At 34.6% G+C, this 5,199-nt stretch overlaps 1 long non-coding RNA gene across 2 annotated transcripts; it reads left to right on the top strand.

Moving 5' to 3' along the window:
• On the top strand, positions 1,183-4,108 carry LOC109227463. Of its 2 annotated transcripts, XR_002068301.1 has the most exons (3): positions 1,183-1,226; positions 3,303-3,764; positions 3,871-4,108. It is a non-coding gene; the product is annotated as an uncharacterized LOC109227463 (long non-coding RNA). The 2 variants fall into 2 exon arrangements; XR_002068300.1 differs by lacking the exon at positions 3,871-4,108 and having other exon boundaries at positions 3,303-3,786.

Below are 5,199 nucleotides of genomic sequence, written 5' to 3'. Positions count from 1 at the left end.
ACTATATAGTACTCCCTCCGTCTCATATTATATGTCGTGTTTCTCTTCTACATGTCCTTTAGAAAATATTAATTAGGAAAGGGATTGGACTATTCTACCCTTATCTATCTCTTCATTAAATATTTATTCTATTGATGTATTATCTCCACCTTCAAGAACAATTATTACTAAGGGTAAAAAAGAAACAATCAATTTTGTCTTTATTAAGTATTTTACTCTTCATTAAATTTTTCGACGTGAATACAAATTAATCGAATTCCAAATGGGATATCGCTTTTTCACATAACTTCAGCCCACGGGGCTGAAGTTTTTCTTTTGTACTGGAAAACTTCAGCTGAAGTTTTTGTCTTTGTAACCAGAAAACTTCAGCTCTACAGCTGAAGTTTGCCAGTTATAAAATAAAAACTTAAGCTCTAGAGCTTAAGTTTTCCAGTTATAAAATAAAAACTTAAGCAGTTTTCCAGCTTAAGTTTTCCAGTTATAAAATAAAAACTTAAGCTCTAGAGCTTAAGTTTTCCAGTAATAAAATAAAAACTTAAGCTCTAGAGCTGAAGTTTTTCTTTTGTACTGGAAAACTTCAGCTCTAGAGCTGAAGTTTTTGTCTTTGTAACCGGAAAACTTCAGCTCTACAGCTGAAGTTTGTCAGTTATAAAATAAAGAGCTGAAGTTTCTATGTTGTAACTAGGAAACTTCAGCTCTAGAGCTGAAGTTTTTGTCTTTGTTGCTTGTACTGTTTCTTGTACATTCATCAAAGGAATTACATGGAAATATCTAGCAATTTTTGGCGGATAGTCTTGAAATATCATGTTTAAGTAGCTACATATTATTTCCCGTTAAAATTTGTTAGAATGGTCAATGAAAATCTGACGATTACATATCGTGCAAAGCTAAATCCAGAAAATCTATCTTCTTCAGTTACCGCAAAGCATGAAACTAGCAAGTTCCAATCTCATATTCTATTTGTAAAGGCTTATCTCAAACACTAACTACAGTGAAGAGCAAGAGTTGTGGTACTGAAGAAGAAGAAGAAGAAGAAGAAGAAGAAGGGGAAGCTGAAGTTTTTTAAAAAGTGTGTACGGGTGCAAACAGAAAGACAAAGCGGCTACAGGGGCGTCCTGCCCGGCCCAAGACTCAATTCTCCATTTCCCTATTTTTTATTAATAAAACCCTAATCTAATCAGCAGACATTTCACCTCGTTCTACTCCCAACATTCTGCTGCATCAAGGTTTTTCTTTTTCTTTCCTCCCTTCAAAACTCTCTTTGCCTACAATTATTTGTGCGTGAAAAAAAAAGATTGTTATACAAATACATAGAGATCATAAATCTGCCTTTATAATGGAAATTTTAATTTTTGTTGTTAAATTCTTTGGCTACTTTATTTCTCCCTGAAAGTTTTGTGCTTCAATTCCGATAGAATTGCAATTTTATTCCTTTTTTAATAAGATTTGCTTGTCGTAATTCGAAGCCAAATTGATGATCTCCTTAAAACCAGTGCAACAAAATTTATGTTGCTTCTGGACGTTAAGGGAACTACAATTGATGATACGCTCTGTATCCAATTTTAATTGAAGAGCTCCATCCAATCTTATGTGATGGTTTCACAAAGACCCTTCAAAATATCAACGAAAACAGAAAATATTCCATCTAAATTTGTCATTGAAATATGAGAATAAATAGTATTACTTCCTGTCCATAATAAATGAATTTTTTTTTAACCTTTTTAGTTTGGTTCAAAATATGTCTTGTTTTACCTAATCAAGAAGGAACTCACTTTATTTTTTAAAATATATCTTTATTTACTTATCCCTAGAAAGTCTTTTAAACTATTCTAATTTTTACTAAAAATATTAAATAAATTCAACAATTGATGTGACTATATTTATGAGGTTCACTTGAAGAGTTCAAGGCTGGTAAGTTGCAAACCAAAAAAAAATGTTTAGAAATCAATTATTAGCACTTGTATTCGTTGTTTTATAATCTAGAACCCATAAAATGAGATTGCCTCTGCTTGGTTATTCATATCTATGAGCAAACCCTTCCATTCTAAGTGTTTATATACATAAATTGTTTCACTACTGGCCGTGGGAAATTAGCCTGAAGAGTAAAGGCAGATTTAATTAAAAAATCCCAACATGCATAAGTGAAATGTTGATTTGGGTCAAAACAAAATGATTCCCTAATATGGAAAAGGAGAATATCTTGCATAATGAGTTGAAAATATCTATTGTATAATCCTTAACCTTGAGGTATATTGAAGGTTATTTGTTAACAGAATGATGATCAAGATTGAATGTGATAAAGAGATTGCTACCAAAGAAGATGAGATTGAGACGATCTCTGATTTTCCCAGAAATATCTTGTTAGAGAGATGGAGACATTTTGGACTATGCATTTAACTTAGTGGTATATAGTGGATTTTTCGAGGAGATAAGTGCAATATTATAGTAATTGAATATAGGTTTAGTAATTGTCATAGCAATACAAGGCAAAATGTTCTTGTCTATGTTACTAAAGTCATATTCGATCATCTATATTCCCACTTATCTCCTCAAAAAATTCCCTACTACAACTTGGGTTGTGGATGCTTAGTACAAAAATGTCTCAATTTCTTTGACAAGATGTATGTTGTTGCCATTTCTTTGACAAGATGTATTCTAGTCTCTAAATGCCGTGAATACTTGGTGTATTGGCATTATTGTTGCTTGTTTCATTATTGTTACTTGATTCATTATTGTTCACTTCACCACCATAGAAAACTATTGAAAATTATGGTTATTCTACAACCTGTGTATGTTAGCCGAGAGTCTATTGGAAACAACCTCTCTACCTTCATTAGGTAGGGGCTAGGTCTGCGTACATATTACCTTCCCCTGGGAATATACTGGGTTTGTTGTTATTGTTGTTGTTGCAACCTGTGTATGTTGGAAATTACATATGTAAGGAATGATGCAATTTATTGTTCTTTTCCATTTCAGAGACTCAATTTTTTTTAGCCCAAAAATAATAAGCTGAAATAATCATAGCAGAACTAAGAATAGGATGATAATGGAAGAATCCCTTGAATAATGGTTTGCAAAGTAGTAATATAAGTTTCTGAAGGTCTTTGGAAAAAGATTGACCTTTCAATAAACTTTACAAGTTCTTTTTGAGTAAAGCTATGAGAATTCATATTTTTGATGTTTTGGTTCAGGTTAGCCATTTACTCTTTTAGCTATCAAAACTTGGTGGTAACACTTGCATTATAGGGTTAGGCATCTTGTCCAATCCTGTTAGGATGAAACTCACAATTTTTTATTTTCAGCTTCTGATACGAGCTTATGCATTGGTGTGGAACCTTAATACCCTTTAGTTCAGAAGGAGGCTTAAAACTGAGGAGTCTGTCACTCTCAATTCTTTTACTATTACTACTTCATTTGGCATTACTTTATGGAATATTTTGCTAGTTTCTTATTTACTTGGGACTTTCATCCATTTTCGTGAAGCCAGAGGGGTCTATGTTCTCGTCAAAGCCATTGCAATTTATGTTTTAGATGGACAGAAAGCAACACCATTATTACATGAGTCGATTGCTCAGAGTTGTGTTGTATTGTAGTTTTTAGGAAGTTAGTAAAGATAAATTTGTATGTCGAGATGGTGATGATAAACTTCTTTTTTTGAGTTGTAACATGCTCCGAGAATGAAGGATGGAGGTTCACTGTGAAAAGCAAATGTACTCTGTAATGAACTCAGTGTTCAGTTGTGTATATTGTCTAATTTTTTCCCAGTAAGTTAACTCTTACCTGATACCATTTCTTGTGCATGGCTGTCAAATTTTGTTTATGATTCTAACTTATGATTTTGCTAAATTATTATTGATATTGCTTTTCCAGGTATATTTTCTGATTCTTAGCTCGTTGGTAGCATGGTACTGTCTTTCTGGTTATGTTGTGATTATTCTATTGTCGCATTTCATCTTCTTGACCGAGGGTCCATCGGAAACAGCCTCTCTACCCCAGGTAGGGGTAAGGTCTAGTTGTTGTGGATTTTGCTAAATTATCGAAATTGCTGCATGTACAGGAAGTAAATATAATTTGTATCTAGATATAGAATGCATCTCTTTGATATTTTGGAAAAAGAAAAGAAGACAGATATATACCTTTACAGATATTTCTCTAGAAGAGTAGGTCAATGCTTAACTCCAAGTAGTAAGTTTTCACTACAGAGAAATTTGATACAAACAGAAAATATACAATAAGTGTCAAATTACCCAACCTTCATCTTTCTAAAAGAAATTTATTTCAGATAATACAGAAGGGACGATATGTTGTGAAAGGTCATAAAAGCCAGCGTTGTGAAAGGTCATAAAAGCCAGCATTGGTACATTTCTTGTCACTTGGTTTAGGATAAGGGTGGCAAGTGGGCCGGTTAGGCCCGGGACCGGCCCAAGCCTGCGAGCCCATATGGATAGTGGGCCTTAATGGTCCTACACGTTTAAGCCCGGCACAAAGGAGACATACAGGCCCATGTGGGCCGGCTCACAGTAGGGGCCCGTTAGGACCGAGACCGTTAGGGCCCGGGACCGGCTCCTAAGTGGGCCGGTTCCTAACGGCTAATTTTAAAAAAAAATTCCCAATTCAATTTCTGACCGTTGCACCTTTAAAATGTAGCCGTTATTGCTGCCAAAATAGTCGTTGGCAAACCCAAACCCCATACCCGCCCTCCACCTGCTCCTATTCTTGATAGTGATAATACTTTATTACAATTTACAGAGAGTCAATATGTGCATAATGTTGGAGGTGGTGAAAACTTAGATCATGAATATATGAATTCTCTTTATGGTAACCCAACTATTGATGAAGAAGATGAGCAGGAAATAGATTTAGATGAAATGCAACCGGATGATGATACATCCACTAGATCTTTTACTCAAGTTAACCCAACTAATCCAAATGATGCCCCGGTTGACCCCCCTGTTACCATCCCTACTTTTTCTAGACAACCTTCTAAACGTGCCGAAACTCTCTTGTTTGGCCATTTTTTATTCAAATAAGAGAAAGAAATAAAGCTAAGTGTAAAACTTGTGGCAAGAGATGTCTTTTAACTATGATGATCAGGGGGAGGGGGGGTACGGGAAGTTTGAGAAGATACATAATGATACACCCTCAAGATAAAGCTAAATTTTATCAAATGAAAGCTGCGGTCTAGAGCTTAAGTTTTCC

Source organism: Nicotiana attenuata, chromosome 6, assembly GCF_001879085.1.
Source record: "Nicotiana attenuata strain UT chromosome 6, NIATTr2, whole genome shotgun sequence".
Lineage (NCBI taxonomy): Eukaryota > Viridiplantae > Streptophyta > Magnoliopsida > Solanales > Solanaceae > Nicotiana > Nicotiana attenuata.
This window is presented reverse-complemented; position numbering and strand designations above follow the sequence as displayed.